This window comes from Ochotona princeps, chromosome 25 (assembly GCF_030435755.1).
Source record: "Ochotona princeps isolate mOchPri1 chromosome 25, mOchPri1.hap1, whole genome shotgun sequence".
Classification (NCBI taxonomy): Eukaryota; Metazoa; Chordata; class Mammalia; order Lagomorpha; family Ochotonidae; genus Ochotona; species Ochotona princeps.
In genome coordinates, this window is record NC_080856.1 from 31,312,912 (window position 1) to 31,334,549 (window position 21,638).

Sequence of the window (21,638 nt, forward strand, 5' to 3'; positions counted from 1 at the left end):
CCTGGGCTTTGGGTCACAAGGCTAATACAGCGGGGGTCTCTGCCTCAGTGCTGAGCCGAGACTCTCCTTCAGGGCTTGAGGTTAGCACAGCAAGGGCTCCTGCTGCTAGGAGCCTAAAATCCCCAACCCCGGCCTGTGCTGGGTTGGAAATCTCCGCGGCCCCAGTGCCAAACTCGGAAGCGCTGCTCCACTGAGGGCTGCAACACCACAGGCAGGTCTTTCCGAGCGGGCTCCTGCTGGGAAAACCTGTCCGGCCTTTTCAGCTGAGCCTGCTCAGGTCTGGCCTCTCTAGCTGAGCCCAGCTGGGGACTCCACCCTGAAGAAGCCACTTCCTCAGCTGCACTCTCTCAAGGATGGAAGCGGATCTCTGAGAGGCACAGAGCCCTTTAGGTGAGACGTGCCCCCACTAGTCTGCTCCTCTGCCCAGGACGTGAGGCCCTGTCGAGCGTTGCCCAGCCTCTGGGGCTCCGGGCGAGTCCAGCAACAGGATCCACTGACTCTCCCGCAGCCAGTCCACAGCTCGGAGCCGATATGGGGATCTCTGAGCCCCAGTCCCACAGCTCTGCTCCTGTTCCCTCTGCACTCTCCCACAGCCGCTGAGCAGCGGGTAGGCAAGCCTCTGGGAAATCTCCCCTGCTTTTCCTCCACTTCTGCAGGGATAATGCACCCAATGATCAGTCCAGTAGCCTCCTCTGGGGGCTCCTGCCTTCCAGGGGACTGGTGCCCCTGTCGGTGTGGGCGCCTATCCTTCCAGCCGCCTCTGTTTTCCCTGGGGCGGTTGAGCCTCTGCCGCCTTCCCCCTGCCTGGGATCGTGACTCACCAGGTTTCTCGCAGCGTGCTGTATTTTCTTTCCTACTTTTTGCGGCTGTTCCTTCACGCTGTGTAGATCTTCTTGCTTTAGTGAACTCCAGTGACCTTCTCGCTCTTCTCCCTACAGTTTCGCGCCTCCTGGCCTGTTTCTCTGCTGGATCGGCTCCCCTCCTTCCCTACTCCACCCTACACCAGCTCTCTGCAGTCGGCCATCTTTTTCAGTCCTAAGCAAGTGGCTTAATGAAGGCCCAGCCCTGGCTCTCATGGCCCATTGGGAGTGAGCCGACAGATGGAGGTTCTCTCCCTCTCTCTCCCTCCCTCCTTCTCACTCTCTCTGTCTTTTAAATAATTTTCTTTAAAAATATGACACAAATCCAGGCGCATGGGCTGGAGCTACACGGCAACAAGTGCCACGATCCTGAGGTGCAGCAACCAGTGGTGAGCTACCAGGAAGCTCCCCGGGACACAGTAGAGGCGCTGGAGGTATAAGTGGATCTGACCTCAAGGACAGCCCAGGCAAAAGTGGCAGCGGAGCGGGAGCTACCAGATCCCACTCCCCCGACAAGAAACCACCTCAGTATAGGAGACTTGGGTGTCTAGGCACACGGGCTGGAGCTGCAACGTGGCTAGCGCCACATCCCTGAAGTGCAGCAACCAGTGGCGGCAGCTACCACAAAGTTCCCCAGGCCACAGCAGAGGTGCCGGAGTTGGCAGCGCATCTGAACTCAGGGTCAGCCCAGGCAAAAGTGGCAGCAGAGTGGGGCGCTATCAGAACCCACTCCCTCGAAAAGAAAACACCTCAGTATAGGAGTCTTGGGTGTCTAGAAGCACCACAGAATGCACTCATGCCCCGGCAGGATTTCCTGCAGGTGTGCCAGTGGCCTAAGTCGGTGTTGTCACTGACTTGTGAAACCAGAGTCCTTGGCGGCATGACACCGACTCGCAAAGTCAGAGCCATTGGTGGCAGCAACAACTGACCAAGACCACAAAGGCGCCAAAGGCCCCAGTGATCCTGGCGAATGTGTGCACTGAGCCACAGGAAGGGCGCCTTCAAATTTGCTACCTCCCAAGGGCACTAGGGCCGGAGTCTTGCTGAGGGGCACCCAAATCTGCCCAGAACACAGACAAGCAGTCCCAAGGCTACAAAGTTACTTACCTGTTCCCCACCCTTGAGGGCACACTTGAGTTAATACAGTATCCAACAAAATGCAGGGGAACCCAGTTGTAGAGGTATAAATCCAGGGGTAAACAAAACTACCCAACAACCCACCAACGCCTGCTGTCCCCAGTAAAGTACAGAGAATTATGCTTCTGTCCTCAATCCTTACAGCAGGAACAGGGCCACACCCGCTCTAAGTTACTGCACCAAGGTCAAAGTCTGTGGTCAAGAAAGTCAGAGATTGAAATCCCAAAATGACAAGAAACCACAACACAATGGGGAGAAGTATCAGAAAAAGTAATGATTTAGAAGAAAGAACCAGCACCTTCCCCCAAAACAGCCAAAAACCAATCTCAGTCACTGAGATGTGAGATGAAGACATTGAGGAGACACCAGAGAAGGAATTTAAGAAAATACTCATAAAATTCATTAGAGACAGTGAGAAACACTGGGAAGAGTTCAAAGAATGCAAAAATCACGTTGTTGCAGAAATAAAGCAAATCAACAATGAAATCCTTGACTTAGAACACAAAGTTGAGAGCCTAACCAGCAGAATGAATTCAGCAGAAGATAGAATATCAGAAATGGAAGACAATCAGAATGAAAATAAGCAGCTCATCAAACAGCTGCAGAAAAACCTGAACAAAGCCAACAAGCCATTCAGGAATTGAAAGACAACTTTAAAACGACAAACATCACAGTAATAGGCCTTCCCGGAGGAGTGAAAAAAGAGACAAGCTTACAACAGGTGCTCAATGAAATAATTCAGGAGAACTTCCAAAATACTGGAAACATGAATTCACCCCAAATCCAGGAAAGACAGAGAATCCCCAACAGATTTGACACACAGAGATCCTCACCCAGCCATGTGGTACTCAAGCTCCTCTCAAGCAAATACAAAGAATTCTGAGACACCTACGAAGTATAGACAAGCCTACATTTAGAGGCAAACCAATCAAAATCACTGCTGACTTCTCAGAAGAAACTCTCCAAGCTAGGAGGGAATGGACCAAGATCTTTCAAATCCTGAAACAAAACAACTGTCAGCCAAAAATAATGTAACCAGCAAAGATGTCATTTGTATTCGAGAATGAAATTAGATAATTCCATAGCAAACAGAAACTAGAACAATGTGCTAGCACAAAGCCAGATCTACAAAAGCTCCTTAGAAATGTGCTAAACCCAGGAAAAAAGGAGGCAAACAATAACCCAATATGGCAGATGGCAAGACCTCCCCAACAGTCAAGTTTTCACTATTCGCAGATGACATGATCCTTTACATAGAAGAACCAAGAGACTCAATACAGAGATTGCTAGAACTTATACGAGAGCTTGGGAGAGTGGCAGGGTACAAAATAATTGAATAAAAATCAACAGTCATAGTGTATGCAAACAGTCCCAACATGGAAAAAGATCTAATCAGCATGGTACCATTCAAAATAACAGAAAGGAGTATGAAGTATCTAGGAATAAACCTCACGAAAAATGTAGGAGACCTCTTTAAAGAAAGCTACAAAAACCTCAAAAATGAAATTGAGGAAGAATTCAACTGATGGAAAAACATTCCATGTTCCTGGGTAGGTAAAATCAATATTGTTAAAATGTCCATACCACCAAAAGAAATATATACATTCAAGGCAATCCTAATCAAAGTACCCAAAACATTCTTCACAGAACTGGAAAAATTATACAAAAAAAAAAAAAAAACACAAAAAAAATCACGAATGGCTAGAACCATCCTGAAGAATAGAAAGTTAACAGGGTGAATCACAGTTCTAGACCTCTGGACATACTGTAGGGTGGAGGTTACTAAAAGAGCCTGGCACTGGCACAAAGATAGAGGGGAGGATCAATGGAGCAGAATAGAAACAACAGAAGGGAACCCACACAGATACAGTCAAATAATCTTTGACAAAAAGACAAACGACAATCCAGGCAAATGGGAAGGTCTGTTCAATAAATGCTGTTGGGACAACTGGTTAATAGCCTGCAGAAACAAGAAGATAGATCCACATACCTCACCATGCACTAAGAGCAAATCTAAATGGATAAAAGACCTAAACCTACATCCAGATATCTTCAAGCTTTTGGAACAAAATGTTGGAAACACCCTGCAAGATTTAGGTGTAGGCCCTGACTTCCTAAAAAGAACTCCAAAAGCAATAGCAATCAAGACTAGAATAAACAAATGGGACCTCATCAAACTAAGAAGCTCTGTTCAGCAAGGGAAACAATCAACAAAGTAAAAAAAAAAAAAAAAGCCACAGAATGGGAGATGATCTTTGTACACTACATAGGCAACAGAGGGCTAATCTCCAGAATATATAAAGATCTCCAGAACAATCACCAAAACAAACAAACCACTCAAGAAATGGGCACGGGAAATGGCCAAGCAATTCACAAAGGAACAAACCCAAATGGCAAACAAACATATGAAAAAATGCTCAGGTTCCCTGGCAATAAGGCAAATTCAAATTAAGACAGCAACGAGGTACCACCTAATGCCAGTAAGACTGGCCCACATGAATAAAAGCACCAACAACACTTGTTGGCGAGGTTGTGGGGAAAAGGGAACACTACTCCACTGCTGGTGGGACTGCAGGTTGGTACAGTCTATGGAAATCAGTATGGAGAACACTCAAACAACTGAAAATCAGCATACCATAAGATCCAGCAATAGCATTCCTAGGAAAATACCCAAAACACCTGTTACATGAGAAACCAACATGCACTCCTATGTTCATAGCAGCACAATCAATAATTGCAAAAACATGGAAACAACTGAAATGCCCATCAACAGAAGACTGGATAAGAAAACTGTGGTTTATTTACTCCATGGAATACCACTCAGGTATATAGAAAAAATGCAGTTTTTTGTGGCCAAATGGGCCAAACTGGAAACCATAATGCTAAGGGAAATGAGCCAATCCCAAAAGGTTGAATACCACATGTTTGTCTTAATTTAAGATAAAATGATGTCAATCTGAAAAATAGTACCTGCAAATTGTAATATTATTTCAACCTCAGACAGCCTGTATCAAATGCAATTGTATTGTTATGTAACCAATGAACCAACAGCCAATGTGACAGACTGCTTATGATCTACCTCAAATAATTGTAAAACATACTATTTTAAGACACTATGCCACTCAGTAATGGGGCTAGAGGGCAGAGAAGTCTTCCATCTGTTGAGAGTATGTGAGGATGACATGAAATATAACCTATCAGGAACAAAACAGGTAACTGAGAGACAAAAGACTCGAACAGCAAACTTCCTTTGGGACTCAGGAGAGGAGCTTTCTCTAGTCCTTACTTAGTTCCAACTTTGGATCCCCATCCTCCCTGGCAATGACCATCAGGTTTGTTCCAGAGTCCCCCTCTCCCAAAACAAACAAAAACCAAACAAACACAATCAGAATAGACAGAGAACAATAAGGAAAGCTTAGAACCAGACAGCAAACAGTCAACGTGGATTCATATATACCTTACTAGGTAGGACACAGAGGTTAGATACTCCTCACAGGGGAATGGAAGAATTCTCTGCACACCCCTCCTAAAATAGTTCTACACCTCAACTGTTGACATATGCCTTGTTAGAGTTATAAGCCAGTTTAGACTATCCTAAAATCTGCCAGGTTCCGCAGAATTATGCCTCAACACTATGGACTGCTAAATACTAAAATGAGGATAGACACGAGACAGCTGAATAGTACCCTATAGCCATTTTAAGGTGTATGGAAGCTGGTTATATATAAACTAAAATCAAAATGTCAATGAAGTAGTCACAGGATGTGGTTGAGAACTTGCATCATGAACATATTGGTTACTCAATATCATGACAACTAATTCCATAATGTTGTAACTTGTTGTTGATATTAAGCTGGGGCTTTTTATTGATCAGGTTGATATTCTGCCAGCTCTAACTTCAGACCAAAGATGATCTCCCCAAGAAACCATTTAATGTATCTGGACAATTAGATGCTGGACTCTATGCTTGCTATATGCTTGCAATGAAAGACTCAACTGAATTTGATCTGTAATACTGAAACAAGGTGGAGGAATCCACTATGGGGGAGGGTATGGGGAGGGACTTGGGGAATCCCAGAGCCTGTGAAACTGTGTCACATAATACAACGTAATTGATTTGTAAAAAAAGAAAGATAATGAGGTGAAATGAAAAATAATAATAAAAGTGCTTACATCAGCTGACAGTATCAGGTAAATAAAGAGAAATGTAATTACATATATTTAGAAAAAGCTCAGCGGTTAGAAAAGTATAGTATTTTCCAGAGAGAGATAAGAAAAGTCTCAAGAAAATTACATGCAGTTAGAATATACATGAAATAACTCAAAAAGTTTGTTAGACATCTCAAAAAGGATATATCAAGGGTAATAACTTGTTCTGAAGTTAGTAACTTGAACAGTTATCAAGGAATCTAAGTTTTTCTCTCTCCCTCTTTCTTCTGTGTGTGTATATGTATACGTTACTGTAAGGTATAGCTTCTTATATCTTAAAATAAAAACAATGGGAGGTCAACCAATAGATGCACAGGAGTCTACATAAGGAAAGACAATTGATTTAGGAAATCTACAGGGTAACTAAGTATCAACAATCTGCTTCTGGTGTTTGAGAACAGTCATATTGTGAATGACACTTCGCTAAACATGTGCTTGAAAAAGAATGTTATCTTCTAAGTTAAACATGTGTCTTACTGTTTTCCTGTTTGAATTCTGATTAGAAAATTTTCAAGAAAAGTTAATGATCATATCACAAAATTAAAAAATTAATACTGTGTTCACAAAAGGCTGTTTTCAAAAACTTTCAAAGTTTTATTTATGAGTCAAAAAAGTAAAACAAAGACGATCATCAAGGGAAGAATAGACAGACCTGCAGAATCAAATTATGGATATTTTCAACAATAAATGGGAACATTACACTTACACAGGTATCATCATGATGAATGTGAAAAAGTATTGTGTAGGATAAAAGAAATCACATAGAAAAAGTTTATTATGCAATTTTATGATATAAAATACTAGAAAGGATCTTAATAAGCAGTAGTGATAGAAGTCACATCTCTTATTCAAGAGATTGGCATTAGCTGGGTAGAAACAACCTAAAAGTATGGAAATATTTCATGTCTTCATATTTATTCATTCCTCAAAATTGAATGAAAGGCATGATTAACAGTTAAGCATTCTCTGTGAGTGATATCTTAACATTAAAATCTAAAAATATTTGCCTTTAAAGCCTTGGATCTGGTGTGATGGCTAAAGCTGATCTACCTCCTGACAAGCACTGACATCACAGATGAGTGCCAATTGTGTACTGGATGCTCCATTTCCCATATAGGTCCTTCCCATATAAGCCCTGCTTGTGGCCTAACAAAAAAGTGCATGGTGGCTCAAAGCTCTGAGATCCTGAATCCCTGTAAGAGATCTTGAGAAAGCTATTGGCTTTGAATTGGCACAACTACAGTCATTGGGTAGTGAACCAACCAGTGGGCAGCACATCTTTGTCTCTGTCTCTCCTCCTCTGTAAATATGCCATTCCTATAAAAATAAATAAATCTTCAAAACATTTTTAAAAAATATGACGCGTTGGAGGACTCACAAGATGGCCGACCCAGGAGGAAGGCTGTGAGGGAGCTCACAGACAGAGAGGGCTAGAATGCGAGAAAAGCATAAGTGGAGCAGCATAGAGCTACAGGGAGAAGAACGTGAAGTTCCCTAGACAGTGTGGAGACAAAAAAATCCACACAACTAGGAGGGGCAACCAGGGAAAAACAAAACAAAACAAAACAAAACAAAGGGCAGGGAAGATGGCTTTCTGCTCCTGACCTGCTGAGTCACCTTTGAGTGCAGCTGCTGAGAGCTGCAGTCGACCCGCAGTCCTCAGGACCCGCAGACGCTGTGGCCGCCAGAAGCCACAGTCATCAGGACCCGTAGTCATCAGGACCCGCTGGCACCTGCCCACCCTAGTCGCCAAGTCCCACCAGGACCTACTCCTGCCGCAGTCTCCAGGTCCCACTGGGATCCGCCAGGACCTGCACCGGGTGCAGTTGCCAGGAGACACACCCACGGCAAGGGTCCCCACCAGAGGAACAGGCAGACTGCAAGAACCTGAGGTTTCAGTGAGTTTGGTGGGGACAGTGGTGGGTCGGACGCTCCGGGAATTGGCCCCCCAGGGGCATGCACAGAGCCTGAACACCCTTGGTGCTCATCTCCCTGCCCCTCCCCCCCCAAAGATTCCAGCGTCTGGGGACACAGGGCAAGTGCCTTGAAACTGCCAAAACTGTGTCTGGGAGGTGACACACAGTGGACCTGTGCTCTGAGAAGAAAGGCAAAAGGCACACTGAATATTCCCCCGTGCCTTTGCGGTCTGGCACTCAGCGGGGCGGTGCTGTCCCACAGGAACCCGAGCACGCCTCTGGGCTGGGAGGTCCCGTGCTAGCACTGGGGCGGTCGGTCCCCTGCAAGAGCTGGGATGGGCGGGCCGTAGCAGGAGGCGCTTCAGAGAGCACCTGGAAAACCCCACGCCCTATAGTCCCGTGCTTGGGAGATGCACCAGGAGGGCACTGCAGACCTGCGTGCAGGAGGCGTTCCCAGAGAGCACCTGGAACCTCCACGCCCTGCAGTCCCTGGCACTGGGGACACACCAAGAAAGCACCTAGAATCCTCCGAGCCCTGTGATCCCGCGCACAGAGGGCATGCACAGAGAGTGCCTTCACTCCCCCACGCCCTGTGGTAGCATACCTGTAGGGTACGAGCTGAGAGTGCGCTTTGAATCCACTGGGCCCTGGAAGTGGCACCCTGAGGTCCAGTGTTCTGCAGACACAACAAAAGTGCCTTGAAAATTCCCACACCCTGCTACTCCACGCCTGCAGACTCCGATCTCTACAGGATAGTGCTGGGAAACCCCTCAGCACGCTGGTGCCTAGGTCTCTCAAAAAAGAAACACTAACACAATGGGAAGAAATGCCAGAAAAGGTAATGATCCAGATGAGAGAGTCAACACCCCACGAATAAAGGATCAAAAGCCAATGACTATTTTGGAGATGCGAGATGAAGACATGGAAGATCTACCAGACAAGGAATTCAAAAAAATACTCTTGAAATCTCTCAGAGACAATGAGAAGAATTGGGAGGACTTCAAGGAATTCAAGAACCACATAGTCGCAGAAATGCAACAAATGAAAAGTAAAATCCTTGACTTAGAGCACAAAATTGAGAGCCTAACCAACAGAATAAATACAGCAGAAGAGAGGATCTCTGAAACGGAAGACACACAAAACGAACATACCCAGCTCATTAAACAGCTGGAGACAAGTCTGAACAAAGCCAATAAGACCATACAAGAAATGAAAGACAACCTCAGAAAATCGAATATTAGAATTATTGGCCTTCCTGAAGGAGCAGAAAGAGAGTCAGGAATGCAAATGGTGCTCGATGAAATTATACAGGAAAACTTCCAAAACACTTAGAACATGAACCCAGCCCAAATCCAGGATGGTCAGAGGACTCCCAGCAGATATGACCCAAAGCAATCTTCACGCAGACATATGGTGCTCAAGTTCCACTCCAGTGAAGACAAAGAAAGAATCCTGAGACAAGTACAAAGCAGAGAAAAGATCACATACCAGGGAAAACCAAGCAGAATCACAGCTGACTTCTCTGAAGAGACCTTACAAGCAAGAAGAGAATGGACAAAGATCTTCCAAATCCTGAAGCAGAACAACTGTCAACCAAGAATATTGTACCCAGCAAAGATCTCATTCGTATTTGAGAACGAAATCACATACTTTCATAGCAAAGAGAAATTAGAATATGCCAGCACAAAACCAGCTCTACAAAATCTCCTTAGAAATACACTAAATCCAGAAAAAAGGAGGTGAATCATAAGCAAAGATGGCAAACAGGAAGGTCTCCCCACTAAAATCCATACAAGGAAGGGTAATTACACAGATATCAACACCCACAAAAGCAAGTATGGCAGGGCAAAATCACAACCTCTCAATATTAACTCAACACAAATGGCCTGAACTCACCAATCAAAAGGCACAGATTAACAGAATGGATTATCAAACAGCACCCAACTATCTGTTGCCTACAAGAGACACATCTAACCAGAAGAGATTCTAAGAAACTGAGAGTGAATGGTTGGAAACAGATATTTCATGCCAATGGACGAGAAAAAAAGGCTGGAGTAGCTGTCTTAATTTCAGATGATGTGGACTTCAATCTGACAGACATCAAAAAGGACAGGGAAGGACATTATATATTGGTGAAGGGACTGATCCATCAGGAAGTAATTATCATTGTGAACATATATGCACCAAATTCAAACGCACCTAGCTACGTGAAGCAATTACTTACTGAATTAAGGGGAGACATAGATATGCACACAATAATAGTGGGTGATCTTAACACCCCACTAACAACAATAGACAGATCAACAAAACAAAAACTCAACAAAGAAACAACAGAGCTCATACAAACAATAGAACAACTGGACTTGGTAGACATTTATAGAACTTTTTATCCTAAGTCCACAGATTATACATTTTTTTCAGCAGTGCATGGCACCTTCTCCAGGATCGACCACATGATAGGACACAAAGCAAATTTAAATAACTTCAAAAAGATAGGAATCATACCATGTACCCTCTCAGACCACAACGAAATGAAATTGGAAATCAGCAATTCAAAATGCCCAAGGAAATACAGAAACTCTTGGAAGTTGAACAATATGCTATTAAACGAACAATGGATCAGAGAAGAAATTAAAGATGAGATCAAAATATTTATGGAAACCAATGAAAACCCTGACACAACATTCCAAAATTGTGGGACACTGCCAAAGCAGTGCTACGGGGAAAACTCATCGCAATTGGAGCTCATGTCAAGGCCCAAGAGAGGTGCCAAATACAGGAACTAAACACACACCTCCAGGAATTGGAAAAACAACAGCAGAAGAGCCCCACACACAATAGGAAACAAGAAATCATCAAAACAAGGGAGGAAATTAATCAGATAGAAAAAAAAACATACACAAAATCAATGAATCAAAAAGCTGGGTTTTTGAAAAGATAAACAAGATAGACACCGCGCTGGCCCAACTGACAAAGAAAAAACAAGAGAAGGCAAGAATTAACAGCATCAAAGATGAAAAAGGCAACATAACAACAGACACCGCAATCATTAAGGACATAACTAGAAATTACTACAAAGCACTGTACTCCAACAAATCAGAAGACCACCAAGAAATGGAAAAGTCCTTAGACTTCTACCACCTGCCAAAATTAGCCCAGAGGCAACAAATGACCTGAACAAATCCATAACTGAAGCAGAGATTGAATCATTGGCTTTTGATCCTTTATTCGTGGGGTGTTGGCTCTCTCATCTGGATCATTACCTTTTCTGGCATTTCTTCCCATTGTGTTAGTGTTTCTTTTTTGAGAGACCTAGGCACCAGCGTGCTGAGGGGTCTCCAAGCACTATCCCGTAGAGATCGGAGTCTGCAGATCGGCTTCACTGCAGAATTCTTCAAAACATTCCGAACAGAACTGACCCCAATCCTCTACAAACTCTTCAAAACAATAGAAAAAGAGGCAACCCTTCCAAACTCATTCTATGAAGCCAACATTACCTTAATCCCAAAACCAGACAGAGAACTAACAGAGAAGGAAAACTACAGACCTATCTCTTTGATGAACATTGATGCTATGATTCTCAACAAAATCCTAGCCAACAGAATTCAAAAACACATCAGACAGATCATTCATCCAGATCAAGTAGGATTCATCCCTGGAATGCAGGGATGGCTCAACATTCAGAAATCCATGATTGTGATGCACCACATCCAAAAACTGAAAAACAAAGATCACATGATAGTATCAATAGATGTAGAAAAAGCTTTTGACAAAATGCAACACCACTTCCTACTAAAAACCCTAACCAAGGTAGGCATAGATGGAAAAATCCACAAGATAATTAAAGCCATATATGAAAAACCCAACGCCAACATCATTCTGAATGGAGAAAAACTGGAACCCTTCCCACTGAGATCTGGAATAAGACAGGGATGTCCACTTTCTCCACTACTATTCAACATAGTCCTAGAGGTACTCGCTGAGGCCATAAGACAAGAAAAAGAAATCAGAGGAATCCAAATGGGAAATGAAGACGTCAAGCTTTCACAATACGCAGGTCATATGATTCTTTATGTAGAGGAGCTAAGAGACTCAATACAGAGACTGCTAGAACTTATACGAGAGTTTGGTAGAGTGGCAGGGTACAAAATTAAAGAACAAAAATCAACACCCATAGTGTATGCGAACAGCCCCAAGATGGAAAAAGATTTAACCAGCAAAATACCATTCAAAATAACAAAGGAAAGCATGAAGTATCTGGGAATAAATCTAACCAAAATTGTAAGAGACCTATTTGAGGAAAATTACAAACTACGTAAAAAGAAATTGAACAGGACCTCAAAAGATGTTGTAACATCCCGTGCTCCTGGATAGGTAAAATCAATATTATTAAAATGTCTATACTGCCAAAAGCAATATATACATTCAAAGCAATCCCAATCAAATTGCCCAAAACATTCTTCATGGAACTGGAAAAAATGATCCAAAGGTTCATCTGGAAACACAAAAAACTACGGATAGCTAGAACCATCCTGAAGAACAGGAAGTTAGCAGGGGGAATCACAGTTCCGGACCTCTGGACATACTATTCGGCAGTGGTTATCAAAACAGCGTGGTACTGGCACAAAGATAGAGAGGAAGATCAATGGAGCAGAATAGAAACACCAGAAGGGAACCCAAACAGGTACAGCCAAATAATCTTTGACAAAAAGACAAACGACAATCCAGGCAAATGGGAAGGTCTCTTCAATAAATGCTGTTGGGACAACTGGTTAATAGCCTGTAGAAACAAAAAGATAGACCCACATCTCTCACCATACACTAAGATCAGATCTAAATGGATAACAGAGCTAAACCTACATCCAGAAACCTTCAAACTTTTGGAAGAAAATGTTGGAAACACACTGGAACACTTAGGGGTAGGCCCTCACTTCCTAAAAAAGACTCCAAATGCAGTAGAAATCAAGACCAAAATAAACAAGTGGGACCTCATCAAACTAAGAAGCTTCTGTACAGCTAGAGAAACAATCAACAAAGTAAAAAGCAACCCACAGAATGGGAGAAGATCTTCGCACACGACATAGGTGATAGAGGGCTAATCTCCAGAATATACAAAGAGCTACAAAACAACCAAAATGTCAAAACAAACAAGCCACTCAAGAAATGGGCACGGGAAATGGGCAAACACGTCATAAAGGAACAAACCCAAATGGCAAATAAACATATGAAAAAATGCTCAAGTTCCCTGGCAATAAGGGAAATCCAAATGAAGACAACCTTGAGGTACCACCTAACGCCAGTAAGACTGGCCCACATGAATAAAAGCACCAACAACACTTGTTGGCGAGGTTGCGGGGAAAAGGGAACCCTACTCCATTGCTGGTGGGGCTGCAGGCTGGTACAGCCTCTATGGCAATCAGTATGGAGAATATTCAAACAACTCAAAATCAACATACCGTATGATCCAGCAATAGCACTCCTAGGAATATATCCAGAACACTTGTTTTATGAGAAACCAACATGCACTCCTATGTTCATAGCAGCACAATCAGTAATTGCAAAAACATGGAAGCAGCCAAAATGCCCATCAGCAGACGATTGGATAAGAAAGCTATGTTTCATCTACTCCATGGAATACTACTCAGCTATTAAAAAAAGCAAAATACAGTTCTTTGCGGCCAAATGGGCCAAACTGGAAACCATATGCTAAGGGAAATGAGCCAATCCCAAAAGGTTAAATACCACATGTTTGCCTTAATTTAAGATGATATGATGTTATGTATAACATGTTATGTTATGAATGTTATGTATGTTATATGTTGTGTATAAACTAAAATTGAAATGTAAGTGAGGTGGTCACAGAAGGTAGCTAAGAACTCGCATTTACTTTTAACATATTGGTTACTCATTACTATGTCAATTAATTCCATAATGATGTAAATTTTTGCTGATGGTATGTTGGAGCTTTTAAATGACTGGGATGATACTCTGCTGGCTCTGTCTTCAGACCAGAAAGGGTATGCCTAAGAAGCCGTTGAACTTGACTGGACAACAAGATGCTGGACTCTATGTTTGGTATACGCTCGCAATGGGGGAATCTCAACTGAACTTGAACTGTGGTTATGCAACAAGGTGGAGGAATCCACCATGGTGGGAGGGTTTGGAGAGGGGTGGGGAGAACCCAAGTACCTATGAAACTGTGTCACATAATACAATGTAATTAATGAATTTAAAATAAAATAAATAATTTTAAAAAATGACACTAAAAAGTTAGATATTCCTTCTATAGCAGTGCTTCTTCTTTACATTGGCAAGGAAACAATATTATTTCTCATCTTTCATTTTTAGTACCTGTGGACAATTCAGAGGCTCTTTTAGGCAGCCTAGTATTAGTTCAACATGTTTTGTTTTTTCTTTCTGTTTTGTTTTTGTTTGTGATTTACTTTTTTTATTATATATATATTTTTTTATCAAATATTTAGCATTATGTGACAGTTTCATAGGCTCTGGGAGTCCCGCCATACTTCCCCACCCCCGGTGGATTCCTCCACCTTGATGCAGTATTACAATTCAAATTCAATCAAGATTCTTTCTTTGCAAACATATACCAAGCATAGAGTCCAGCTACTTATTGTCCAGATGGGTTGAACAGTTTCTTGGGAAGACCATTTCTGGTCTGAAGTTTCAGCTGGTAGAATATCATCACAGTCGATTAACAGTCCCAATATAACATCAACAGCAATTTGCAATATTATGGAATTGACATGGTTTTGAGTAACCAGTATGTTAAAACAAACAAACAAACAAACAAAAAAACAGAGACAAAAAGAAAACAAAAACAAAACAAAACAAGACCTAACCACAACCTATGATTAGCTCATTGACATTTCACTTTTAGTTTATATACAGGACCGGCTGCTATATACCTTAAAATGACTATAAGGTACCATTCAGCTGTTTCGTGTCTATTTCATTTTAGTATTTAGCCATATGTTGTGTTGAAGTAAAATTTTGCTGATCTTGGCAGATTTTAGGATAATCTAGACTGGCTTGTAACTCTAACAAGATATTTGTCAACATTTAAGGTGCAGAACATTTTTTTTGGGGGGGTGGTGCAGGAAAATCCTCAACACCATGGTGAGGAGTAACTAATCTTTGTGTTCCATCCAGTAAGGCATGAGCCAATCCACACCAGCTCTTTCCTGTCAGATTTCAAGCTCTACCTTCTGTTGTTTGTCTATTTATTTTAGGGGTTTTTTTTTTTGTTTTTTTTTTGTTTTTTTTTTTTTAGTTTGTATAATTGTTTGTTTGCTGTGAGGGGTTTTCGGAGCGATCCCGATGGTCATTGCTAGGGAAGGCGGGGGTCCAGAGGTGGAGCCAGGCTCGGATCAGAGAAACCAACAATTAATGTCAGAATACTTAAGATCTACATCGAAAAACTGTAAAACCTATTATACCCTCAATACGCTATGTTAACCTGTAATGGGGAGGGAGTGCAGGGAAATCTTTCAGGACCATAAAAAGAGTGAAAAAAAGTACAATATAGCCTATCAAGATCAAATTTGGTAATTCATAGACAACAGCCTCAAAGTTCAACATGTTTTAATCTCCACTTGCTCTATCAAATTGTCAAAAGGTTTAAAATATAGGTGGTCAGACTGAGGAAAGTGTGTGTCTGTAGAAAATAAAAGTACACACAATTACATATAGACTTTCAAAATATTTTTGACTATGGCTAACTTGCCTGTGTTCAATATTTATCTACTTTTATGTGAAAAAGTGAGAGAGAGAAAGAGGTAGACATGGGGAGAGAGAGAGAGAAAGATTTCCTATTTCCTAAGTGGCCATAACAGCTGAAATGACACCAGGTCAAAGCACATGGATGTAGGAGGCCCAGACATGCAAGCCATCTTCCACCACATTCTCAGGCGCAATTCAAGGACAGTTGATGAGACTTGGAGCACAGCTCCCTAGTCTGCCTTGTGCCTAGGTAAATAGAATATTGCTGGGAGAAAAGCAGCTAGTAGCTGGTAGGCATTCTGCGCCTGCTTAATGCCAAATCTGAGTTAACTATCCCACTATGCCAGCAGAGTTGTTTATTCCTTTTTGCTTTCTTTCTTGGTTAAATGCTAAGTGCAGAGGCAAGGGAACTCCAAGCTGGGACATGCCACCATGTTTTCAGGCAGCATGGGCTGCAGCTTTACTGGGGAAGGAGGCTTGCGTACATATTGGAATGGGAGTGGCTGAGGGCATATTTGACCTGAGAAGAATGACTTCTGGGTTCTTCCAATGACATGGCCACTGCACTTACAGGAAGACAGGTATGACGGAATGGTTTAGACAGGGAAAACGCAGGGCATGTCTGGGACAGGCCAAGGCAATTGCCCACCTGGGAGGCCTGGACTGGCTAAAAAGGTGGTGCTAGTGGGTCTGGTTCTGTAGCCTAGTGGCTAGGTTATTCATCTTGAATGCACCAGGATCCCATATGGGCACCGGTTCTGATCCTGGCAGCTCCACTTCCCATCTGGCCCCTGCTTTTGGCCTAAGAAAGCAGTAGAGGACAGCCCGATGCATTGGGACCCTGCACCCATGTGGGAGACCTGGACAAGGATCCTGGATTCAGATCAGCAGAGCACTGGTCATTGCATTCACTTGGGAAGTGAATTATTGGACAGATCTTCCTCTCTGTCTCTCCTCCTCTCTGTATATCTGACTTTCCAATTAAAAAAAAAAAAAAAAAGGTGTGTACTAGTGGGCATACCTTGCTGGTTTATGAGTGTCAGCACAAGGATATGCTAGATAAAGACTGGCAACGGCACCCATCAGAATGTATAAAAACTAGATTTGTTGTAGATTCTCTAGGATATTTGTGGTCTCACTTCTGTGGAACAACCACACTAGCTTGTATTGTGAACAACTGGAGATCATGGTAGGCCATGCTAGGCTGGACCACAAATTCATCTGACCAGAACCCACCTGACACTCATGGGAGCCAGGACTGTGAGGAGATCAAGTGGGGACAGTACATGCAAGGTACAGGAATAAGGGCAGATCATATCAGGCAGGGCCACTGCCCCCACTGGCATGTGTAAGATCCGAGGCTGGGAACAGGCACAGTGAAATAACTTGGGGAAATCACCTACAAGTCTGCAGTTCCCTCTGGGGAACATGAGAGTTGGGTTTGGGGGTGGGCCTGGCCAGGCAAGTCTGTAGCACACATCAGCATTTGTGTGGGCCAGGTCTGAGGGCAGGCCAGGTGGGACCAAACCTGAGCAATTGCTGTCCCACAAGAAAGCCTGGAAAGGATGTGTGCTGCACCCTGCTGGGCTGGGCTGCAACCCCACCAGCAAGAACTGAGACTGTGGATGTACCAGGACAGGTTGAGTGGAAGCACCTGCCAACACACACAAGACCCAGGAATGGTAACAGGCCTATTAGGGAAACTGTTGGGACTCCCTTGCTGGGCTAGAGCTCCCATAGGTGGGTGAAAGGTAGAGTTCAGGGTAGACCAGGCTGGGCAAGCAGCAGGTATGTGGACTGGTCTGGGTTCAGGCCAGTCTGATAAAGGTCCCAGAACCAACTGGTACTTTCAAGAGCTATCCTGTGATGAGACAATCAACATCCCCCGCTGATCCAGAAGAGCTGGCTTTCATCTCCATGATGTCCACTACTCAGGCACCTGCAACTAAGGTGACCCAGTTCAACACCTGCGCTCCAGGTGTTGAATGATGTAGTTGGGAAACCTCAAGAGATCTTACCTGGGGTAACCTCAGACTTGACTCTTGTGTACACTGGCCAGGGCAGGTTCAGATTCAGTCCATCACCTGCACCGGCCAATGGACATACTGTTGCCTAAACCCAATTCTCACATGAACTGATGGGTGCTGTGACCCAGCAATAGGTATAACCAAACAAGCAAGTCCCAACAGTCCCCCTGCCCTGCATGTTCCCAGCACCAGAACTTGAACCCACCAAGGGCTGCTGCAATCCTGCCTGACGTGATTCACATCTATTCCTGGAACTTGTTAGCTGGACTGTGGCCTAGCTCAGTTGGCCTGCACCATTAAGGCTCTCCTGTTTGCCAATGAGAGACCCAGATTCAGATCCCAGCTCCCAACATCAGCTCATGGCCAAGGCTCAGCACCTGTAGTCACCATGTGCTGGAGTCCAGCTCCAGCTGAGTTTGGAACTCGTGAAGGGTGCATGGAGTAGGCATAAGAGAAAATAAATGGACCACTCTGATTTCATGATCATAATGGACAATGCAAAAAGTTGTCCCCTTTATTTATACAGAAACATTCACAAGCCCTGGCACAGACTTTTTACCTCATGGTCAAGTGGATATTTCGAAGGATAATTCTGCCCTTTGTTTCACCTTAAAGCTCCCAATAGAAGTTCTCAATAGACAGTGCATACCAATCAGTAACACATTCCTACTACAATCCTCATTCTACAGATTAATCTTGAATCACTTAAGAGAGGAAATGCATCACAAAAAAAGGAGGGGGGAACCTAAAGATCAAGGATGGTCAAATGGAGGCAGCAGAGGGACAGCATGAATAATATAAGGCTCTTTTGCAGTTAGCAGCGACCTTAACCTCCAAGTTCACATTGATAGTAAAAAAAAGAAAAAGAAAGAAAAAACAACTCCGCAGCAGTAGTAAACAATGCCTGGATAAATTGCGGAATTCTTCAGTGGGATGGTCTGGTGTCCATGCAAACGAAGGTTGAACGGCCTTCAGGTGGCTTGTAGAGATATCCCCTGGGTCCTGTCAAGCAGAGGGAAATTCTGTGCGGGCATGCCTGCAATTGAACTGTTCTCCACACACCTTCGTGTCCTCCACATTCACTGCACAGATCCCAGCAACCGAGGAGTGACCCAGTTGGTGAGAGCTACCTAACATCCTGTCTCTCTGCCCTCAAATGAATAAAACATAACATTCTCCAGTGATTCAATTCAAGATAGAACTTGTTGCTCTGTTATGGGGAAGGCCATCTCTAAGTCTCTAGTCATAAGGAGTCTATGTATGAAAATCCAGCATCCATTGCACACAGCATTCCACATGTGCATTTGGTCAGCAAACTGTACCTGATAACACTGTGTCAGGTGACAAAAGAGGTACTGTAAAGACAGCTGAATATGAACAACATTTGATAGAGTGATGTGCCATGATCTGCTGTAAGCTATATGTGTGTTCTGAGAAAGTGACAGAAAGACGAGTTAAGAGGGAAATAAGAAATAAGCTTATTGTTTAATCCATGCTGAGAGAGAGAGGAAAGAGAGAAGAGAGAGTGTGTGCAGCCATTCACTGCTTCAGTACCCAACGGCTGCACAGTCTATGACTTGTCTAACATGAGGCCAGGGACCTGGAATGATATCCAGGATGCCCACGCAGGTGGCAGGAGCATCCTCTGGGAACCAAGTGAGAAGCAGAAAAACTGAAATGAGAACTGGAACTCTAATCTACTAAACTGACATCATCCAGCAGGGGCTTAACCTTTTTTGGTAAAGATTTATTTCGCTTTACTGGAAAGGCAAATCAGACTTACAAAGACAAGAGAAAGATCGTCAGTTCTCAGATTCACTCTTCAAATGACCACAATGACCAGAGTTGAATGGATTCAAAGTCAGGAGCCAGGAGTTTCTTGCAGGTTTCCTACATGGGTGCAGGGACTCAAGGGTTTGAGTGATTCTCTGCTACTTTCTAAGGCCATAACCACAGAATTGTATGGGAAGTGGAGCAGCCTCGACAAGAACTAGCAACCAAATGGGATCTAGATACTTGTAAAATAAGAACCGAGCCTTTGCATCAGGCTCTGGATTAAAATTTGGTGCAACAGGACTGGACAAGGATGCATAAATATATCTCTATGTGCTTTATTCCAGGAACACACAGAAATATCATCATGCAAAACTCACAAAAATCACCTCGGTGGTGAATGTTGTTCATTACTATAGGGGTAATACACCATACCAGTTTATGACTCAGAAAGGAAATCAAGGTGGTTTAATTTTAAACTCAAAATGATTTGGGGAAAGTGAAAAATGAACAAGGGAGAGAAGTGTGAAAATCCAAGATATTTGAAAACTTCAGAAAGGTAGCAGCAAAATACAAATCGTACAACCAGGCAAAGAAGTGAGGAAATGAGCAGAAGGGCAGGTGGGGGGGGGGGGGTTCTACTTGGCACTTCCGCAAGCCCTGAGTTTTAAAGACCTGATTCGTGGCTATGACTTAAAAATGGCCATCAGAAGAATTCCCTCAGATGTATTTTCACTGCCTTCTGGATATTGTGATTCCTGAGACTGTAGATGAAGGGGTTCAATATGGGGGCGACCACGATATACATCACAGAGGCTGCTGCAGTTGAGTGTGACTTGTGTGCAGCAGCTGAACTGAGGTACACACCTAGTCCTGTTCCATAAAACAAGGAAACAACAGAAAGGTGAGAGGCACAGGTGGAAAAGGCTTTATACTTCCCCTGAGCTGATGTGATGGCACAGATGGAGGAGACAATCTTGGAGTAAGAGTACAGGATCCCTGCCAGAGTACCTCCTCCCAGCAACACAGTAGCAACATACACCATGAGGTCATTGAGAAAGGTGTCAGAACAGGCTCTGTGAACCACCTGATTTATCTCACAGAAAAAGTGATGGATATCCAAGTGTGTGCAGAAGTTCAGCCTCAGCACCAGTAAGATGTTTAACAAGGCATACAGGACACTGATGGTCCAGCACACCAGCACTAGCTGCACCCAGAGCCGGAGGTTCATGATGACTGTATAGTGTAGTGGGTGACAGATGGCCACAAATCAGTCATAGGCCATTGTGGCCAGGAGAAATTTGTCCAGCGCTACAAAGATTATGAAGAGGAACATTGTGATGCAGCCTGCATAGCTGATGGCTTGGCTCTGTGTCTGAATGTTCACCAGCATCTTGGGGATGGTAGTGGAGGTGAAGCAGATGTCAGAGAAGGACAGGTTGGCGAGGAAGAAGTACATGGGCGTGTGGAGGTGTGGGTCTGAGAGGATGGCCAGGATGATGAGCAGGTCCCCACTGACAGTGACCAGGTACATGGAAAGGAATAGCATGAAGAAGAGAGGCTGCAATCCTGGATCCTCTGAAAGTCCCAGCAAAAGGAATTCCACAACCCATGTTTGGTTCCTTGGTTCCATGTCAGCAATGTGACTACCAAAAGGTGAAAAAAACAGGTAGATGTGAGCACTAGTTACATGTTGCCAGAACCATGATGTGTGTTCTTCATGTCAATCTGAATGCGCCCAGAATGCCTCTGTTCTCTGATACAGAATTCCTCTCTGATGGTGTTCACTTCCTCATGAGACTGTGCCTGCTGCAGCTACAATGAGATTCCTTGATGCTCTTGAGCACAGGATGTTGAATCATCAAGTTCCAGGAACCACTCCAACAGTGTGTGAGCTATGCTGAGAAACAAACATCCCTAAGAGTGAAGAAGAAAAGACAAACCATACAACACATCACTGGGTGCACAGCTAAGCT

At 43.6% G+C, this 21,638-nt stretch overlaps 1 pseudogene; it reads right to left on the reverse strand.

Annotated features, from left to right (window-relative positions):
* Positions 1-20,368: 20,368 nt before the first annotated feature.
* LOC101517372 (olfactory receptor 7A10-like) lies at positions 20,369-21,295 on the reverse strand (annotated as a pseudogene).
* Positions 21,296-21,638: the final 343 nt, after the last annotated feature.